The following is a 21,854-nucleotide window of genomic DNA, read 5'->3' as shown; positions in this document are numbered from 1 at the left end:
GGGGGAAATATAGGACAGCAAGGATAGTGTGATCCCATTTGTGTAAAATTGTGGTGTACGGGTAGGATATTTATCACAAACATTAATAGTAGCTACCTCTGGATAATGGGAGTTGGGAGCAATTTTTACTTTTTTTTTTTTTTTAATCTGTGTGCTCTTTAAAACGTTTCTTTTTTTTTTTTTCAATGCATGTGCACATAAGAAAAATTGTCCACCTATAATCTCAACAGGTTCCAGTAAAGGCTGGATTCTTTATTTTTTTAATGGCAAGCTGCACCTTTTTTTTTTTTTTTTTGGCTGCGTTGGATCTTCACTACTGTGCATGGGCTTTCTCTAGTTGTGGCGAGTGGGGGCTACTCTTTGTTGTGGAGCACAGGTTCTAGGTGCACGGGCTTCAGTAGTTGTGGCATGTGGGCTCAGTAGTTGTGGTGCACGGGCTTAGTTGCTCCACGTCATGTGGGATCTTCCTGGACCAGGGATTGAACCCATGTCCCCTGCACTGGCAGGTGGATTCCTAACCACTGCACCACCAGGGAAGTCCAAGGCTGGATTCTTGATGTGCTTGAGTGTAGACATTTTGGATGAGAAGCTTGGGGGAAGCTGAAATACTCTTCATAGCAGGAGAAAAATTTGGGTTCCCAGAGCAACCTGAGTGGCAGGGTGAGAATGAGGAGAAGTGTTTGTGTGGGCAGAGAAGAGGCAGCAAGTGGACAGAGGCCTGTTGGTTGGCAGTGTCTCCTTAAATTTTCCATGAAGTTTACTACTCACTCAAATGCTTAGTATGAATGATTTTTGTTTTGGGAACTGAAACTGGGGCTGGACTTCACTTAAGAGTTAATGTAGGATAGGACAGAGGCAGCATCTGAGGACACATAGCCCACAATGAACAATCCATTCTATTCCAACAGCAATCATCAGAAATCATGAGAAGCTTCTTGAGTTCCATGGGGCATGGAATTGCTCAAGCTTGAGTCGAACTGCCCTGGTTATCAATCGCTGCATAACGAACCATCCCAAACTTAGTGGCATAAAGCAATAATAATAATTTATTATTCTCTCTCATGGTTCTGGGGATTGACTGGGCTCAGCTGGGTGGTTCTCGCTTGAGGTTCCTCCTGCTGTTGCATTCAGATGGATGCAGCTGGAGTCATAGCAAATATTTCCCCGCTCATGTGTTTGGTGCCAAAGGCTGGAGAGGCTCAAGCAGCTGAGGCTCATTGAGAATATCTCTCTACCTCTGTGAGGTCTCTCCACATGGTACCTGCATCTGGGCTTCTTCAGGGGGCCTGCGCTTCTTACATTCATGGCTCCAAAGGCATGTGTCCCGAGAGAGAGAGACAGAGAGAGAGAGAGAGAGAGCCAGGTGGAAGGTATATTGCCTTTCTGACCCAGCTTTGGGAGTCACCCCATGTCACTTCTACTGCATTCTATTAGTCAAAACAGTTGAAAGGCTCACCCAGGATCAAGAGAGATGACACAGGCTCCATCTCTTGATGGAGGATCTGGAATGAGCTTGTGGGATTGAAAATACTGTTGTGACCATTTTGGGGAAATACAATCTGCCACAGACATTTCACAGATGTCGAGGGTCAGGGTGGTCCCCAGCTGATAGCTGAGTTACAATCAGGACAAAACAAAACTATTTTCTTTTTCTTTTTTTAGCTATAAGCATTTTTATTGAAAGATTTTACACATTTTCAAGGATGTTTTTTAACCTAAGAATCAAGTACATGGACTATCCAATCAGAAGAAAATGAACATAGATTCCTACTAGCCACTTACACAAAAATACATCCCAGATGGATTAAAGATGAAAATGTGAAAAACAAAAATAAAACATTGCAATGAAAATTAAGAAAAAAACTATATATTCTTGTGATGTGATTATCTTCTTAAACATGAAAGAAAATCCAGAAGTTGTAAAGGAAAAAAAATATTAAATATCCAAAACCAAGAAATAACCTGGGAGAAAAATATTTGCAATACCATGACAGATAATGGGAAAATATCTCTAATACCCCAATAGCTTTCACAAATGTAAAGGAAAAACATAACAAACCCATAAAAATATGCACATACCATATTACCCAGAATTCCACTGCTTTGTATTACAATAGAGATATATGCACACATGTGCACAGAATGCCTAGATGGACATTTATTGTGACATTGTAAGAGCCAAAATATTGGAAATAGCCTAAGTCATCAAAAGGGAATGATCAAATAAACTGTGGTCTAGCTATACCAAGAGAACTACATGGTAGTTAAAAAGAATGAGATTCTCATATTGAAGCCTCTCCAGGAATATTGTTAGATAAAGACATTATATATCTTTATGTTGCTATTGTCACAAATAATGATTTACCTAGTTCATCTTAATATACTGCTTTAACCACACATCCAATTTCAATCTCCTTCCCACAATTAAACACTTATCAGTTTAATGGATATCCATCTAGAAATTTATATATTTCTGTTTTGCATTTTAACTAAATATTATGATGTTACGTTATGACTTTCAACAGCTCTTTTTTTTAAATAGATCTTTATTGGAGTATAATTGCTTCACAGTACCATGTTAGTTTCTGTTACACAACAAAGTGAATCAGCCATATGCATACACATGTCCCCATATCCCCTCCCTCCCGAGCCTCCCTCCCACCCTCCCTGTCCCACCCCTCTAGGTCATCGCAAAGCACCGAGCTGATCTCCCTGTGCTTTGCTGCTGCTTCCCACCAGCCAACTATTTTACATTCCATAGTGTATACATGTCGATGCTACTCTCACTTCTCCCCAGCTTCGCCCTCCCACCCCTTGTCATCAACTCCAGTCTCTATGTCTACCTCTTTATTCCTGCCCTGCAACTAGGTTCATCAGTACCATTTTTTTTTAAATTCCATATATGTGTTAGCATACAGTATTTGTTTTTCTCTATCTGACTTACTTCATTCTGTATGACAGACTCTAGGTCCATCCACCTCACTACAAATAACTCAATTTCCTTTCTTTTTATGGCTGAGTAATATTCCATTGTATATATGTGCCACATCTTCTTTATCCATTCATCTGTTGATGGACACTTAGGTTGGTTCCATGTCCTGGCTATTGTAAATAGTGCTGCAATGAACATTGTGGTGCATGTCTCTTTTTGAATTATGGTTTTCTCAGGGTATATGCCCAGTAGTGGGATTGCTGGGTCATATGGTAGTTCTATTTTTAGTTTTTTAAGGAACCTCCATACTGTTTTCCATAGTGGTTGTATCAATTTACATTCCCACCAACAGTGTAGGCGGGCTCCCTTTTCACCACACCCTCTGCAGCATTTATTGTTTCTAGCTTTTTTGATAATGGCCATTCTGACCAGCATGAGGTGATACCTCATTGTAGTTTTGATTTGCATTTCTCTAATAATTAGTGATGTTGAGCATCTTTTCATGTGTCTCTTGGCCATCTGTATGTCTTCCTTGCTGAAATATCTATTTAGGTCTTCTGCCCATTTTCTAACTGGATTGTTTGTTTTTTTTGATATTGAGCTCCGTGAGCTGTCTGTATATTTTGGAGATTAATCCTTTGTCTGTTGTTTCATTTGCAAATATTTTCTCCCATCCTGAGGGTTGTCTTTTTGTCTTGTTTATGGTTTCCTTTGCTGTGCAAAAGCTTTTACATTTAATTAAGTCCCATTTGTTTATTTTTGTTTTTATTTCTGTTACTTTAGCAGGTGGGTCAAAAAAGATCTTGCTGTGGTTTATGTCAAAGAGTGTTTTTCCTGTTTTCCTCTAAAAGTTTTATAGTGTCTGGTCTTACACTTAAGTCTTTAATCCATTTGGAGTTTATTTTTGTGTATGGTGTTAGGGAGTGTTCTAATTTCATTCTTCTACATGTAGCTGTCCAGTTGTCCCAGCACCACTTATTGAAGAGGCTGTCTTTTCCACTGTTTGTTCTTGCCTCCTTTGTCGTAAATTAGGTGCCCATATGTGCGTGGGTTTATCTCTGAGCATTCTATCCTGTACCATTGATCTATATTTCTGTTTTTGTGCCAGTACCATAGTGTCTTGATTACTTGCCTATATCCTCTTCATTTAGTTGGTCTTGTAGGTTTTTAACCTTGCTCCTTTATCTGTGACATATTTTTTTGCCGTCTTATTTTTTATTTATTTATTTTTTTAATGAGTGGGATTGTGTTCCTGTTTTACTTGTTGTTTGGTCTGAGGCTTCCAACACTGGAGGTTGTAGGCTATAGGGTAGAGCTGGGTCTTGGTGCTGAGATGAGGAACTCTGTGAGACCTCACTCTAATGAATATTCCCTGGGGTCTGAGGTTCTCTATTAGTCCAGTGGTTCAGACTCGCAGCTCCCAGTGCAGGAGCTTCCACCCGAACCCAGGTTCGCAAATCAAGATCCTGAAAGCCACGTGGGGTGGCAAAAAACAAACAAACAAAAGAGAACGATAACAAAGTAAAAAATAAAATTAGACTAGGAAACTAACAGATATGTTAGAAAGAATGTAAAAATAAAAATATAGATGAATCAACAACCGGAAAGTACATCAGTACCACAATAGTAAAAAAGAGGAAGAGGGAAAAGGGAAAAAAGAAAAAAAAAAAAGGAGTTGGGGAAAGGCCTTGGCTGTGGAGGGCGGGGCCTAAGCCAGGGTGAGGTTTGGGCAGTGGGCGGGGCCAATGCCCAGGACCACAGGGCTGGAAAAGGCTCTGGGGTCCGTGGGGAGTGGGGCTTAGGTTCAGGGCCCAGGCGTGCCCCCCACCCCTGGTCTCAGGGGTCAGGGCACCTCACCTGGGAGCCCAGCAGGCTCCCCGGCCCCAGTGGGCCAAGCACTGCGCTCCTCTCCCGCTCTTCCCGCGGAGTCCCTCCCACCTGCCTCTCCTGGTCTCCCCCGCTTCAGAGGCGCTGATCTTGTCTGGCCTCCACTTCTCCTCCCCCCTCAGTCCCCCTCCGTCCTACCAGTTCACTGTGGGGTTCCTCCCATCTCCTTGGGCGTCAGAGTCCCCCATCAGCGGCCAGCAGGTGCCCTAGTTGTGGGGAGACGCTAACTCCGTGTCTTCCCACACCGCCATCTTGACTCCTCCCCCCAAAACTATTTTGTTTCTTTCGTTTTTGAAAGGCAAAATATTAACAGAAGTAGAGTTCAAATCAAATCTAATGATGAATAGGGGCTTTTAGTGTAGAAGATTTCCCGGAATTGGCTGTGAAAATCGTAACGAAAATGAACGAGCCAGAAAGCCAAAGGTTACTCTCCTGTTCAAAACTCTTTCTGGCTGGGGTTGACAGTGCTGGAAACTGAGCGGGAAATGCCTGGAAGAGGGCCTGAGGGTCAGAAGGGTCATACCGTGGCTATTGGCAGGGAAGGCATATGGATGAGCATAAGTTTGCTGAGATGAAGTGGTGAGGATGGAGCCGGGGTGGATGCACGGAGGAAGGAGTGAGGGACAGTAGAGAACACGTGGGTTGCATGGCTTTGGGGGCCCCCGAATCTCCTGCCCAACTTTGCGCTCCAGCAAGTGAGTCAAGGGCTTCAGGGGCTCGGCCTCTTTTCATCACTGGAGTCGCTGAACTTCCACCTCAGTGATCATCTCCTGCAAGTGAGGACCCTTCACTGCAGGGAAATCACTCCCTCTCTCATGCTCTGTTCCTCACTGGTTGCATTCTGAGTCCCTAGAGTCAGACCCGGAATCTCTTCTCCTGGACCCAGAGGAGCCTCAGGGTCATTTGGCCTGGAAAGCAGCTCTCTCTCACCTGTGGATCTGATGGATGGGTGTCGGCTTTTGTGTTGAGAAGGATCCTGAGGTTGCATTTAGGCCCAGAGGGAAGAAGACCTAGATCAAGTGGCAGTAGAAGGTGGAGTGGGGATGAAAGTTTAGAAAACATTCCTTGAATGTTTTAGCTTTGGGCAGCAGACACCTTTCAAAGCAGTTGGCCATCTACCTTTCCCTCCCAGATTTTCAGGCTAGCATTCCATAGCCTCCTGTACCCATCCCTGCCTTCAGAAAGCCATGCCCACACCTCCTGCACCCCTATGCTCTACTGATCTCAACTGATGACATTTTGGTTTTGATTTTTCTCGAAATAAGTTGTCTCCTTGATCTTTCAGACACCCTGATAAAGTAAGTCTTGAAAAGCCCTTAGAGATCATCTAATTCTACCACCCTCTCTGAACAAGGGAGGAAACTGAGGCCTAGAGAAGGGAAAGAAGACTGCCTGCCAGTCTCCCCACCAGCATTTCAACCAGAGCGTGCAGAGGGGCCTGCTTGGGGCATGGTGTAAGCCTCCTGCCCCATTGCCAACATCTCCCCTCCAGTCCCCGTCCTTGCCGTGGCCAGGCCGTGCTGAGGATCAGGCCAAAGAGTGTCAACCAGGAACGTGTCTTCTTTCTTGAAATACATTGTGGATCAGAAGGCAGGCCCCTCAAGACCCCAGTGAAGCAGCTTACACGGAGCCCAGCACACAGTAACCCAGAAACATATGTGGTGAGCAATAACAGTCATAAATTTTATGAGATTATGTGTTCCTAATATGAGATTTCAGGCTGATCTGTTTGTTGAGCTATGCCAAGCTTCAGTATGATTCAGTCAAGTTGTGCTTAATCTTCCCTTATTTACACTGGGTGAGGGTGAGTCATGGTGTATGTCTCTAGGCCAGTCTGCTGAACTAATTTACCCCAAGGATTCTGATGGACTAGTGATTTGTTTTTGCTGAATGTCCAGGGTTGATTTACTTATATCATTAGAAGGGGTCTGGATTATATACAGTGAATATCTGTAGCTGTGCTGAGGACCAAGACCTCTCAGGAGAATCCACTGGGGACAGAGGGCACCTTGGAGCTGGTCACAGTTTCTCGTCCTTCGCAGTCAAACGGTGCCAAATGTTTTCTCACCTGTACGTTAACTCACTGATTTAAATCTGTGGTCTCTTTATCACAGAGAAGGACACTCTGGACAAGTCCTCATGTCTCTGACCCTGGGCCATGTGGATCTGAAATGAAGGGAGAATATTGCCACCGCATCCAAAGATAGAAAAGCCTGGAAATTTTGCCCGAGGCTGGGAGTGACTCCAGCCACCAAGCATCTCCGTCTCGCAGGGTCCAAATTTTTGCGCCCTCTGGGGAAATGGGAGCATGCGGATGGAATTTGGGGCCTGTGTCCTCCATGCCTTTTCCTCGGTGCTCTGAGGGAGATGTCACGTCCCCTTGTACAGAGAGCAATGGGGACTGCTCTGTAGCCTGATGCAGCTCCTGGCTTCCATGGAGGGGGAGAAATGTGCGGGCTTGAGGCTATGGTGAAAAGAGTTCCCCTTGATTTCGACTTTCATTAGCATGCCAACTGACAGGGTTTGCTGGGGCCCGGCGGGGGGTAGGGGTCTTTCCGTGATGTGACACTTTCAGTGCTAAAACCAAGAACGCTCTGGGCAAACCAGTACAACTTGGTCACCTTCAATTTGGTGTCCCTTGACTTCGGCAAGTCAGGTCTTAAGATGTAGCCAGAGCTTTGGTAGGGATGGGAGGGTAGGTCCTTCCTAAGCAGCTCCTGCAGGGCCTCAGCCTCTGGAAGCCTGGTTCCCCATCCGTCCCCAACAGGGGACGTGTGCTTATAAGTCCTGCCTGCTTCCCAAGCACACGATGCCCACTGCCTCTGCTGAGGGCTGGCGGTTGGTTTTCCTGCCAGCTGTGGGGCATTGACAGGCTCTTAGCCCACCCTGAGAGGTAGAGAAGTCCACGTCTGTGTGGGGAGGCAGATGAGCAGGGGCAGCTGTTACTGGGAAGATGGTGTGACCCTGCTGACGGGGGTCATATCCTGAGGCGGGGGTCAATGTTCCTGAAACCCTGATGGTCTGAAGCAGTTTCAAGCTGGTGGCAGCTTTTGGATTTGTCTCTTGGGGGAAATTGTGTGTGTGTGTGTGTATTTCAGGGCTAAAAACTCAGAACACTCTGGTAAGCCTTTTAGTTATAAGGGTAATACATAGATTCTGTTGCACCCTGATTAAGCATGTAAACTCTGGAGAGAGAATGTTGGGGTTAAGGTCCCAGGAGTCTGCCGTTTAATTTGACCTAGGCTAAGAAATAGAACCTCTCTGGGCCTCAGTTTCCTAATCTGTAAAATGGGCACATTGATAGGGTGGCTGAGGACTAAATTATTTAATACACACGGAGAGGGGGCTTCCCTGGTGGCTCAGTGGTTAAGAGTCCGCCTGCCGAAGCAAGGGACGCGGGTTCGTGCCCCGGTCCGGGAGGATCCCACGTGCCGTGGAGCGGCTGGGCCCGTGAGCCATGGCCTCTGTGCCTGCGCGTCCGGAGCCGGTGCTCCTCAACGGGAGAGGCCACAGCGGTGAGAGGCCCGCGTACCGCAAAAAAAAAATACACACAGAGAACTTACAATAGGGTCCGCCCCATGGTAATTACTGAGAAAATATTTTCTGTGGAGCTGGACTGAAATGACTGAATCAAACACGTTCCACGGTTCGGTATGGTGGTGTACAACGTGTCTTGTTGGTCATTAGGACTGTGTGCCGGTAGTGAGCTCTGCTCTAGGAACTGTGCTGGCTTGTCACCTCTGCCAGCTGTTCTCACAGCGTCTCACTACATCTCTTGTTCTCTCCTGCTGCTTGGTCACTGCGTGCCAGGCTGCTGTGAACACACTGCACTTCTTACCTTGAGTGGAGACCTAAGTTGAGGCTGTGAAGTTGGACAAAGTTTCACCAAAGGCCCGGGATGACAGGAGTCTGTGCAGAAAAGATCACTGTTCACTGGTGGGTGGACATAAAATTTCCAGAATCTCAGTGGCAAAGGCCCTTCCACGGGGATTGGTCTCCTGCTTACCATGCTGCAAGGCAGGCTCGCCTCCCCCCAGGGGGTGCTTTGACCACACTCCCTCACCCTGAGTCTGGATCCCACAACCTTCTCTAGGTTCCAGCAGGAGAAAACCCTCACGCTTTCACCCAGTCACCCCAAGAAGTATCCACAGATACACAACTTCTTTGGATGCTTCTTTGGACAATATGTTGAATTTCAGCTACTGTATTATTTTGCATATAGCACTAATTTTACCTAAAACATCCTGCCAAATTAACCCTGAGCAAATAAATTTAATAGTGGATGTTTTTGAAAGCGTAACTTGGGCCTGAATTCTACAATCTATGTCTTTATTAATACAGCAACATTTTCTAAAAAAGAATTGCTTAGAGTCACTAATTGAGTTTTTAGTGCCATAATGGCATAAACTCAACTTTTCCATCATGCATTTGACAATGTTTCAAATTTATGTTTGGTAAATGTGTTTTTAATACACAAGGTTTCAGTGAAACTGAAAAGCAGTTGTATAGATCCTGGATGACATAAAAAAAAAAAATCAGTGGTGTCAGAAGAGACTTTTATTGCACCATTTACTACCAAGATTAAAATACCCAGTCAAGGAACAGAAAATGCCCTAGAATTATTTCTTAGAATCATCTATTTCAATCTGTCGTGTTTTCCATGCATATTTGCCATATTGTGATATCCATGGCCCCTCAAATTATTTTATTCTTGATTGTTTTTGTAAGTGGTCTACTGACACTGTTTATAATCCTTCTTCAGTTGTATCAACTTCTGGAAAAAAAAAGTCCCCAAACATGTTTATATAGAGAAATATTTGCATTTTGGGAATCTACAAATCTAACAAAATTGTTATCTATTCCATATTCATCAGGGTTTCTAGCCAAAATAATGAGTAATATTTAGCTTTTCTTACTGTATTCAGACTGATTTCATTCATTGCATCTGCCACAATTTTAATTACTTAGTTTTCTATTTCATCCCCCAAATAGTTGCAATGTTATTTGGTGTTGATATTTATATTATGCACAAACGTTCTACCATAATATCAAATTTTCCTCTGATTTCTGCCAAATGGATAAAATTCACATTATCATGTTCATACTCATAAAGTTTCTTGGATGTTCCTCTGAACACTAGACCTTGCTTGCCAAAAATTAAACCATGTATAATCTGCATTCAACAACAGCACAACAATTTTTTCCCATTTTTGTAATTTATTTGCAGCATCAATAGTTTTTTTTTTTCTTTTAATCAGGCTTTTAAAATTTCAGCCCTTCAATATTATTAGTCAGACTGGGTCAGGAAATGCTTTGGGAACAAGCAATGCCAAGTCTTTGGTGGTTTGCACAACCAAAGTTGATTTCACATTCATGCAATACCCGCTGCAGGTCTGGGTGGCTTCTAAGACAGATGCCCTTCATGTTGAGACTCAGTGATCCAGGCGGACAGAGGCCTAAGTATCCTGCAGCTTTACAGTCTGTGCTGTAGAGAATGGTGGAGGGTCTTAGACCAACAAGCAAATGCTTCAGCTCAGAAGTGACAGGATCACTGCTGTTCACCACCCATTGGCCAGTCACATGGCCTCTCCGGACAGAAGGGGAGCAGAGATGTGTAACCCTCATGCTAGCCTGGAAGGAAAAGAGAACCAAGTATGAACAAGAATCAGACTTCTCTGCCACAATAACTTCATATTTATTGTTGTACACTTTATGTTTTGCTGTTTGCAAAGAACATGTGGTAAATGCTGTCAGTCTTGCACCCATTTCTCATTTTTCATTCTTAACTATCCCCAAGGAATTGGCAATATAGACAAAATACAGAATTCTTTGATTTTTTTTCTTTTTTTACTCATTGGAAGAATTCGTGTGTAATACGTTTATGAAAACTTCTTACTTCTAGTGTCTTTAAATAATTTCTTAGAGGTAAAAAAAAAGTTCAACAAGCGAATCCTCATAATTAATATTCAAATTATGTGATCCATCTGGCTTCAACCATATTTACTCTGTAAGACCACCGGCCCTTTCATATTTCTCCTAAATATTTCTGGGAGTCCCTGGAGATAGTTTTAAGACTGCTTCTCCAGCTGATTCCATAGGCTCCTGTTTTATTCCATTCTCTTCCTGCTTGGGCTACTCCTGTCACTGCCAAGTGCTGAAAGAGCATCAGTGTCCCCAGAGACATAACCTTGTATTGCTACTTACAACTGTCCCCATCCTTTCCTGTCTCTGTTGGATGATTGGTACCACTAAAACCTTGTGCTTCCAATATCCCAAGAAATGGTAGAGAAATGGCTCTTTCAGTGCTCAGCTCCTGCATTGGTTAGCAGTACTATATAGTAAACTACCCCAAAATTCAGTGGCCTAAAACAATGAGCATTTCTTATTGCTCGTGATTCTGTCTATAAGTTGACAATTTAGGCTGTAATTAAATGGGCAACTCTTCTGGTCTTGGCTGGGCTTCCTCTTGTGTATAAGGCCAGCTGTGAGTCAACTTTCTAGGTCAGATGGAAGGCGGAGAAACTAGTATTATGCTTCCTCAAGTGACATCAAGCATCCAGCATCTCTAAGGGGTCCCTGGATCCCAAGAGATGGATGAACCAGTTATAGGTCTGGGTCAGACTGAGAAAAGAAGGCTTGGTGGAAAGTCCTTGTCTTGGAGTTTCTAAGGCATGGAGTCCCAGCGGACACCTGGAGCTCTCTAGTGTGGCTTCCAAACTGCTTTTAGCCTTAGTACAACATTCAACAGAAGACAAAAATGTGAAATAGTTCATCTCTGGTTGAGCAGGATGTGTGCCAGAGGATCCTGAAGCCAGCCTGTCTTGGCTGGATGCCAGCTTTCTCTTCCATAGAGGAGGCATGTGCTACCTTTTCTTCTGCTTTCACATGGGGTTTTTTTGTTGGTGTTGTTGTTGTTTTGTTTGTTTGTCTGTTTGATTTTTAGGATGAACTATGGAAACAGGCATGAAAGCAGCTTTGGAAATATGAAGCATTCCATGAATACAGTTTTTTTCATTTATTTGTTCACTTATGGCTCGACTACTTCCAAACAGAATTTGAGGCAGCTCACAAGATTAGTATGGTAAAAATAAGTCCCCAGACTACTAACACAGAACTGCAAGAAAGCCAAGTAATAAAAGGCATGGGAATGAGGAAAATTATATCCCAAAACCAGACTGACAAAGGTTTCTTCTACTGAGCGTAAATTTAGCTCTTGGGGGATAACAGAATAGACAGATAGGTAGAGATCAGTTAATGTTTACTAAGTACCACCTGTGTGCCAGACACTGCAGCTTGATTATATGAGCCAAATCATTTTTTTCTGAGCTTTTCAGTAGCCAGGGTAAAAGAGAGGAATTAAGAGTCTAATTTTTAAAATCTGCATAAATTCATCACTACCTTTTTCTGTACTTGAGTTCTGAGATGAATCTAAGTAAGTGTACTGTGTTCACATTCCAGGTAAGATGGAATAAGGACACTGCACCCTGTCTCTCCCAATGAAGTGCAGATATACAACTGGGAGAGAATTCATGGGACACTGTTTGAGAACTCTGAAAAGCAAATAGTAGCAGGCAAAGTGGGGAAGAAGACCAGCATTTGATGTACCATCCGACTGGCAGTGAGTCTACCACTTTCCCCCCCAATCATCCCACAGCTTGGACTTGAAGGTGAGTGCAGTTGTAGGAGTACACAGCAGGGTGCGGTAAGCAAAGCCCAGATCACCATGGGCTGAATTGGTTACAGAGTTTTCATGAAGAAGGTGAAACTTGAGCTGGGGGTAGAAAAAAGGGTGAAACATCCATAAGCAGACAAGACAGAGGGGATACTCTGGGTGAGGGGAAATCACACGAATAAAGGCAAAGACTCAGGTATGCCTAAAGGAATTGTGTAGGTTAATTGTGAGAGATGGCTTATGTGGTTTATATAGTGCTCTCACATTCATTGTCTTATATTTTTGCAAAAATCTAGTAAGGTGGTAAATTTTGATGTACCCATTTCACAGATGGTTCCATGTCATTGAATGACTTCCTCAGGGATACATAGCCTAATAAGTGGCACATCTAGAACGTAAACTAAATCTTTTGGCTCAAATGGAAGGTACTAAATGCCAGGTCAGAGAGTGAATTCTTATCATAATGGCAAAAGACATCAGCTAATACTCAACAACAATTTCCTAATATCATCAAATAGTCACTAAATTTTTTCAGTTGTCTTTTAAAAAAATTTCAGTGTGTTTAAATCAAGATTCAAACAGGGTTCACAAGTTGAATTTAGTCAAATATGTCTTATAGTGCTCAACATTTATAGGTATGCGTCCCTCTTTTCTTTCCTTGTAATTTATTGGCAACATTCTGGATATTGTAGACTTCATCCCAATGGTGTCAAGTAACATGTTCTTTTGTCCCCTTTATATCCTGGAAACTATGGTTAGTTAGATCCTGAGGCTTGATTAGATTCCAGTCCATTTTTGGAAGAATACTTCATGAGTGGGGGTGTGGACTTCTAAATGCATCGTATTAGAAGGCATGCAATGTTTCGACATTTCTCTTTTTGTAATCTTAAGATTGACTATTGTATTAAGGTATTATCAGCCTGATTTATTCATTATGAAGTGCCCTGTCGGTTGTTCACCTAAGGGTTTTAGCAGCCATTGATATTGAGAGAGTATACTGTGATAGCAGTCACTGCTATTTCCTCATCCCTTGTACAGTTGGGGCTACAAGATGGTCATATTCTGATTCTATAATTCCTTCTTCATTTCTAGGCTAGAATTCTTATAAAGACCTTCCCACATTAACTATTTGGCTACCTGAAAAGGTAGAATAAATATTTATTCTTTCCGTTTATAAGTTTTCAGAATAATTTCTGAAATTTCTATTTCCCCAGCATACTCCACAGGTGACCAGTTAATTATTATTATGAACTCAGGGATTTCAATTTTTTTGTTTGTTTGTTTTGATTTCAATATTTTTTATTTGTTTCAATCCATTGCAATTACTATTTATTTTGATGCTCAAATTGTCCCATCTTTGGTCAATAGGAGCCCCTCCAAGTTGGCTTCTGGGTCTTTTTTGTATGATCTCAACAATCTTTAATATCTTCCTTGCTTCCCAGTCTCATCTTGAACATTTCCTGCTCCAAACCTGAAATCAGCCATTTCACAAATACCTTGATTGCTTTTAGTGGAAAATGGTATTCAGAGACAACACTCTGGGCCGTAGGGGTGCTCATTATTCCTAGGTAGGTCATTGTCTCTAGGTCTTTTCAGCAGACTGAGAAAGGAAATATATATTGATTTTTTTTTCTTTTAAAGAGAAAATATATCCTCTCTCCTCTTTTTTCTGAAAATCTTGAATCCTAAAGTGAACTGCTTATTTGCTTTATCCTATTATAGGTATACTTCAGATTAACAGTAGAAATATTGTTAATAACATAATTACTTAAGGACTTCCCTGGTGGCGCAGTGGTTAAGAATCCACCTGCCAATGCAAGGGACATGGGTTCGAGCACTGGTCCGAGAAGATTCCACATGCCGCGGAGCAACTAAGCCCGTGCGCCACAACTACTGAGCCCGCGTGCCTAGACCCCGTGCTCCACAACAAAGGGAAGCCACCGTGATGAGAAGCTGCGCACTGCAACAAAGAATAGCCCCAGCTCGCTGCAACTAGAGAAATCCCGCACACGGCAACGAAGACCCAATGCAGCCAATAAATAAATAAATTTATTTTTTTTAAAAAACAGCTTGATATTTCTAGTCAGGGTTTTTTTTTTTTTTTTTAATCCTTAGGCTATACTCACTAGAATTGTATAATCAAATTACTGAGTTTTAAAGTCATTTGAAATAATTTTTCCTTATGTGATTAAGCCACCAAACTGATACACAGGCTTAACTGTTTTATTTACTTTCCATTTTTAAGGATTGCATTTTTCTACTTAATTTTTTTTTTTTTTTTTTTTTTTTGTACGCGGGCCTCTCACTGTTGTGGCCTCTCCCGTTGCAGAGCACAGGCTCCGGACGCACAGGCTCAGCGGCCATGGCTCACGGGCCTAGCTGTTCCGCGGCATGTGGGATCTTCCCGGACCGGGGCACGAACCCGTGTCCCCTGCATCGGCAGGCGGACTCTCAACCACTGCACCACCAGGGAAGCCCTCTACTTAATTTCGTTTCACAATTATGTAAAGTATTTCCATTGTTGCAAGGTAAAAAAATCTATAAAACAGGTACATTCAGAGAAGTCTTTCTTTCATACCTGTCTCCTCCATTTTATTGCTCCCTCATCTATAAGTAACTATTATTAGTTTCTGTTAATTTGCATTTAAAAAATATATGTTATGTGTATATATAATCAGATAACCTCCCCTTTCTCAGATAAATGGTAACATACTATATGTATGTAGTAATCTGCACCTTTTCTTTTCCATTTAATAGTATGTTCTGGAGGTCACTCCACAGTAGAGTGTAGAAATATTTTTCACTGCTTGGTAATCTATTGTGTATTCTAATAAAAATAAACTCCATAACTTACTTAACCCCTTTCCCTATTGATAGGCATTTGGGTTGCTTCCAATTCTTTGCTAATATAAATAGTGCTGCAATTAATAGTCTTGTGCAAACATCCCTTTACTTCTGCCAATGTTTCTTTTGTACAGATTCTTACAACTGGAATAAGTTGTTCAAAGGACAAATACATATGTAATTTTGCGAGGTATTGACAAATTCCCCTCCATAGGGGTTGTACCATTTTGCATTTCCAATTGCAATGTATTGAGTGCTTACTTCTTCACAGCCTCCCTAGAGTATGTTGTCAAACTTTTGGATTTTTGCTTGAAAAATGGCATCTCAGTGTAATGTTATTTGCATATTTCTTATTACACTACATTTAAGGTTTTTAATCCCCTAAAGCAGCTCCTAGCTGACTGTAGCTGTTCAGTAATTACTCTTTGAATCCATAAAAGTATGAAGTAGTGTTTTAGGAAGATTGATCTAGTTTCAGAATACGGAATAGTTTGGAATATGGAGAGAACAGAGGCAAGGAGCACGTAGGAATTTCAGGACACAAGATCGAGTTGTAAGGAAGACAACTTTATGGTTCTACAATTCCTCTTCCAAAGAGAGGCATAGATTTAACAAATTGTCAATTCAGATTTGCCGTGTTCCCTCACCCTTGAGATTATGTCTGATTTCCAAGGTCTTAGGTCAGAGCTACAATGGTGGGCTGGGGCTCTGGGAAGGACAGTCAAGTTCTTGATCCTCATTTGCCTACCTGGTCACCTGCTGAGACACCCCTTTCCTGGCAGGTCCTCAGTCACCAGCCAAGGATTTTGCAGCAGGGTATGGCCTCTTTCACTTTCATCTAGAGTGCCCTTTTTTTTGGTTGGCCCTTAGCTCTTTTCATTTCTCTCTCAGGACCCTAAGGACATCTGACTGTTCTCCCATACCTCCTGGAGGCCACAGGAAACTCTGGAAGGACAACTGAGGTCTTATCTTCCAGACACCCTAAGTAGCCATTTCTATTCCTCTGCACCTGGGCAGTGCTGGGTTCCTTCCTGGAAAATGAGACATATGTTTCTTCTCCTCTGAAATGCCTCCCCAATCTATCGAGGGCTCCAGTTGGGTGTGGAATGAAGGCACAGGGTTTCTTCTCAAAACCCACCAGTTTCTCCCCTTCCACACCTTCCCCAATGCCAAACAGAAGGAATATTGATCTTCCGGAGAAGAGGGAATTTTCTCTGACTGGGGTCCTGGCCCTCAAGCCTTACCACCAGCTTTTGAAATGCAAAAGCCAAGAACTTGACTGTTTTATTAAGTTCTAACAACCGTCTCTTGAAGCAATGGATGGATGTCCCACAGTCTAGATTGAATGGGGGAGGGCCATAGGGGTTAAAAAAAGGAATGGCAGGGGTAGGGGGGCCTTAGTTACTATCTCCAAATATTATCCTTGTTACATTAGTTCAGAGCATTCAGCAATGGCCAGGTATGACATGATGAGAAGTGGAATGAGATATTGGCTGAGGGTTTGGGGCTGATTGATGAAGAAGGGTAGGGAGAAAGGAGTCAAGAACGAGACTGGGATTTGGAGCTGCCCAAGTAGGAGAATGATGGTGCAAGTGACTGAAATGAGGCCAGCTGGAGGGGGGGGCTTATGCTGATTCTGGGAGAAAGATAGTGAACTTGGCTTTAGGCTTGGGTGAGATGTAGAGGTGACAGTCAAATCCCTGAGAGGAGCTGAGATCCCTGCTTTCTAGAAGACAAAGCAAAGAGAGAAAGAGTAGCTGAGGTCCCAGGGCTGAGTCTTGGGATGCTTGGTCTATATGTGAATCTGACTGTCTATCTGCTGCCCCAGCAGGCAACACCAGAGCTGTGTCATTTAAAGTTATGCATCCTTAGGAATATTTGAGATTATACCTTTTTTTCCCCTGCGGATACGACTGTCCCCAGAATTGGGGCTGGCTTCCTTTCCATTTAATGAAACAAACATTCCCTGCACACCTAAGATGCTCAGAGCACAGTGTGCGCAACTGCATGGAACAGAAGTTGCAAACTGCTAGCTCAGTGGCCGTATCTGACCCAAAGACTTCTACTGTTTAGCCAGCATACTGTTGTTGTTTGTTTGTTTGTTTTGCTTTTATTTTTAACTAGTTTCCAAAATTTAAAAATCAGAACATTTCACCTAAAAGTGTGGATTTCAAGTTCTTCCAGAAAATTCCATTTGGCTGCAGTGGGCCTGCATTCCTACCTGGCAGAGTCAGCTGGAGGGGCAAAGTGCCTGCTCCCTCAGACAGACGCGCACCTCCTATCTTATGATAGATCCTGCCTTCTCCTTATCTCACACATATCCTTCTGGTCTGACTCCTGTGGCCCTTCCTGGCTTCTTGATTCAATGCACCAGCTTTGACAATGAACAGGCTCAATTCTTAACTCAGCCACCTACCAGTGACCTTGGGGATGTTACTTTACCCCCTGAAGCCTCAGTCTCCCCATCTGCAGAAGGGGTACTAATATTAGTACCTGTGCCTACCTCTCAAGGTGAGGAGCAAATAACACATGTGTAGAAATCGCTTAGCAAAGGGCAGCTATGACCCTTAGGCATGAGTGAAACACCTCCTCTGCTGACCAGTTGCTGCCCCTCAAGGCAAGTGAGAGCCCAAGCCGTGTGGTCCAAGGTAGATGGTACCCTGAGGGAGGGGAGGGCCATGCCAGGGAGGTTCAGAGCAGGAGAGGCCCTCAGGCTGTGGGGCAGGGAAGGCTTCCTGGCTGAGGAGGGGGCCTTGGGGCCAGGATTTCTTTGTCTTCTGTGGGAAGCAGCAGCCCAGCTGGGGCCTGTGTGAACTTTGAAGCCCCGCCATTCAGGACGGAGCCCAAGCCCTGGGAAGGCTGGCCTGCACCCTGCGAGCCGCCTCTCGGCTGCAATTCCAGGAACTGGGCCCTATCAGTTGGGCCCTGTTTCAGGAGCTGAGTTTCCTGCCATTTCCCCTCAGTCATGTGGCCGCTGGTATGGACAAAGTGGGCGGGAATGTGATTTGCTGTCAGGCGACCTTCCAGACAGAGGGAGTGGGAATGTTTCTCGGAGGGGAGAATGGTTAGAATGTGGATGGGGAATGTGGGAGCCCTGGGCAAGCTGGGCAGACCCCACCTCACAAGCTGCCTGGGCTGGTGTCTCCGCTCAGAGAGCTGAAAAGAGGCTCCCCTCGGTCCCCAGCCCAGACCCCTCTCCTTCCCATCCTAGAAACACAGTCCACTCCTGGGAAGGCCTGTTCCTGGGCTGGAGAGGCCTTTTTCTCCCATCACTTGGGGCCTGGGAACATCTTGTCTGACCTCCTCCGCCCTGTGGGAGCCGGGGCTGGGAAGGAAGTGTGCCTTTTGAACAAAAAGATATGTAGACCGTGATTATTTCAAACGCTGATCGTTACCAAACATCAAAATCATGTGCATTAAGCAGAACCTCGTTCTTGTTTGGCACAGGCATGTTAAGCGCCACGTTCATTTTCCAGCCCCGCTTCCAGGGCAGGAGAGGCAGATCTGCTCCTGACATGCCAAGAGGCACAGAAGGTCAAGTGTGTGCTGCTTAGAGCCACACAGAGTCACCGTTGGGAAGTATGTCCAAACCCAGGTCTCCTGACCCCAGTTTGCACTCAGTTCACCAACCTCACCCCTCCCCAGGTCCCCACCTTTATTTCTTTGAAAGGATGGAGGGCCTTACCCTTTAGGCTAAGGTAAGTGAGGCACTCACTTGGGTACAGAATTTAAAACAGGGGGCAAAAAATTCAACACTGAAGATAGATAATGTTTTAGTGCAATATATTTTTAAATAAAAAATTAATGCAAAAAAATCCATGAAAACTTTTAAATGAAGGCAAGATCTGATCCTGCACCTACATGACTCAACTCACTCACTTCCCCTGGTCCCTGCCCTGCTGAAGTGCACCATCCCCAGAACCCATGTGAAGCACAGGAAGCATGGCCCTTGGCACTAAACAGACAAGGACTCCATTTCGCCACTTGCCAGCTGGGTGACTTTAGGTCAAGTGACTAAAACTCTTTGAGCCTCCATATCCTCATCTGTAACATGGAGGCAACTAGTCAAGGTTCTCCAGAGAACCAGAATCAATAGGCTGTATATATACATATATACGTTTTGTATACATATAAGTTTCACATATATTCACAAATACATAAATAAATAAAGAGATTTGTTGTAAGGAATTGGTTTATGTGATTATGGAGGCTGAGAAATCTAGACGCAGGAAGATAATAGGATAGTTCCCATCAAAATCCAAAGGCCTGAGAACCAAGAAAGTCAATGGTGTTAGTTCCAATCTGAGTCCACATCTAAAGACAGGAGAAGAAGACCAATGTCCCAGTTCAAAGACAATTCAGCAGAGAGAGAGTTCTTTCTTACTCAGCTTTTGATTCTATTCAGGCCTTCATTGCATTAGATGAGGCCACCCATATTGTGGAGAGCAATGTGCTTCACTTAGTCTACTGATTCGAATGGTCATTTCATCCAGAAGCGTCCTCGGACACACCTAGAAATAATGTTTAGCCAATCAAGTGGACATAAAATTCACTATCACAAATACCTACCTCAAATGTTGTCAGAGGGTTCAGTGGGGAAGAGAAGACAAAATGCCCATCACAGAACCTGGCACATAGGATGAATTCATGAAATACTGGTTCTCACACCTATGGTTTCCCACCAGGTGTTTTTCTCCTTAGCCTCACAGGAGACATTGTAAACTGGAAATAATCTGCTTTAGCACCTAGCCCAAGTGCCTGCACATGACTGATATGGAAAGGAAAACAACCCAGAGCTAGTAATGAAGTGATCAGTGAAGCAGACCCACAAATGGGGTTGGAGAAGTGGCAGGAGCCCAGACAGAGGCCAGAAATAACAGTTCTCCGGGCCCCTGGGGTAGAAATGTGGGCCAAAAAAGATAGTAAAATTAAAAACATAGACAACAGCCTGAGGGAAGTATTTGCAACTGATACGATAGACAAAAGATTGATTTCCTTGTCGTTAGACAAAAGATTGATTTCCTTGTCGTATGTGTGTTTTTATAAATCTACAAGAAAAAAGTGAAGAATATCCAATGGGAAAATGAACAGGCAGGTAATTCACAATAAAGAAATGCAAAAGACCAGGAATCCCATGAAAGTGTACCCAAGTTGGGACTTCCCTGGTGTTGCAGTGGTTAAGAATCCGCCTGCCAATGCAGGGGACACAGGTGTGAGCCCTGGTCCGGAAGATCCCACATGTCACGAGCAACTAAGCCTGTGAGCCACAACTACTGAGCCTGTGCTCAGTAATGAATAATTTAATTAATTTAAAAAAAAAAAGAAAGTGTACCCAACTTTACCAACAATCAAAGGAGTGCAAATTTTTTATGTATCAAACTATGACTTTAAAAAAAAAATTTACAATTCCTGATACTAGTAAGGGTCCGAGGAAACAAACAATTTCATTCATGTCTAAGAGTAAATAGATATAATTTTTCTGGACATCAGATTGAATAAAAAGCTTTAAAAGTGTGCAAACTCTTTGACTCAGTAATGACATTACTTGAAATGACATCTATTTTAAGGTAATAATAGGAAATGTGAGCAAAAATGTTAGCAGGAATTCTTTTTTCCTTTTTTTTTTGCCATGCGCAGGCCTCTCACTGTTGTGGCCTCTCCTATCGTGGAGCACAGGCTCCGGACACACAAGCTCAGAGGCCATGGCTCACGGGCCCAGCCGCTCCGCGGCATGTGGGATCCTCCAGGACCGGGGCACGAACCCACGTCCCCTGCGTCGGAAGGCGGACTTCTAACCACTGCGCCACCAGGGAAGCCCCAAGGAATTCTTTAGCAGGACATAGAGCAAGGGTTATTTATCAGGGCATTGAAAATAACCTAAGTGTCCAATATAGGGGATTTTTTTTTAGAAAAAAACTTTTTAATTAATTAATTTATTTATTTTTGGCTGTGTTGGGTCTTTGTTGCTGCATGCAGGCTTTCTCTAGTTGCGACGAGCGGGGGCTACTCTTCATTGCAGTGCGCGGACTACTCACTGCGGTGGCTTCTCTTGTTATGGAGCACTGGCTCTAGGCGTTTAGGCTTCAGTAGTTGTAGCATGCAGGCTCAGTAGTTGTGGCACATGGGCTTAGTTGCTCCGTGGCATGTGGAGTCTTCTGGGACCAGGGCTCGAACCCATGCCCCCCTGCATTGGCAGGCGGATGCTTAACCACTGCACCACCAGGGAAGCCCATCCCTCTCTTTTTGACTGAAGACTTGCCCGGTCCTGGAAACATCTGGGAAGTGGTTTTGTTGAGGAAAGTTGAACATTTGAAGAAAATATCAGCTCAACATTCCTGCCTGGTGCTCCCTCACTGCCTCTTGTTGCTCCAGAAAGAACAGAAAGAATGTGGGCTTCCAAGGGAAAGCCCGGCTCCGTTTCTCACTGGCTGTGTAACCTTAGGAGGAGCCTCACTTTTCTCCAATCTGTCAAAATGGGACCATCAGTACTTACTTGGAGTTGTTCTGAGGATGCAATTG

At 43.7% G+C, this 21,854-nt stretch overlaps 1 long non-coding RNA gene across 2 annotated transcripts in view; it reads left to right on the top strand.

Moving 5' to 3' along the window:
- Positions 1–21,854, top strand: part of LOC136792890 (uncharacterized) — a 73,813-nt gene that overhangs the window by 19,124 nt on the left and 32,835 nt on the right. For both annotated transcript variants that reach the window (XR_010837466.1, XR_010837467.1), the window contains exon 2: positions 12,278–12,486. This is a non-coding gene — a long non-coding RNA (uncharacterized lncRNA). The remainder of the gene's footprint in view (positions 1–12,277; positions 12,487–21,854) is intronic.

The sequence above is a fragment of the Kogia breviceps genome, chromosome 17, assembly GCF_026419965.1.
Source record: "Kogia breviceps isolate mKogBre1 chromosome 17, mKogBre1 haplotype 1, whole genome shotgun sequence".
In the NCBI taxonomy this organism is placed as follows: Eukaryota; Metazoa; Chordata; class Mammalia; order Artiodactyla; family Physeteridae; genus Kogia; species Kogia breviceps.
Note: the sequence above shows the minus strand (reverse complement) of the source record. Positions and strands in the feature narration are given on the sequence as shown.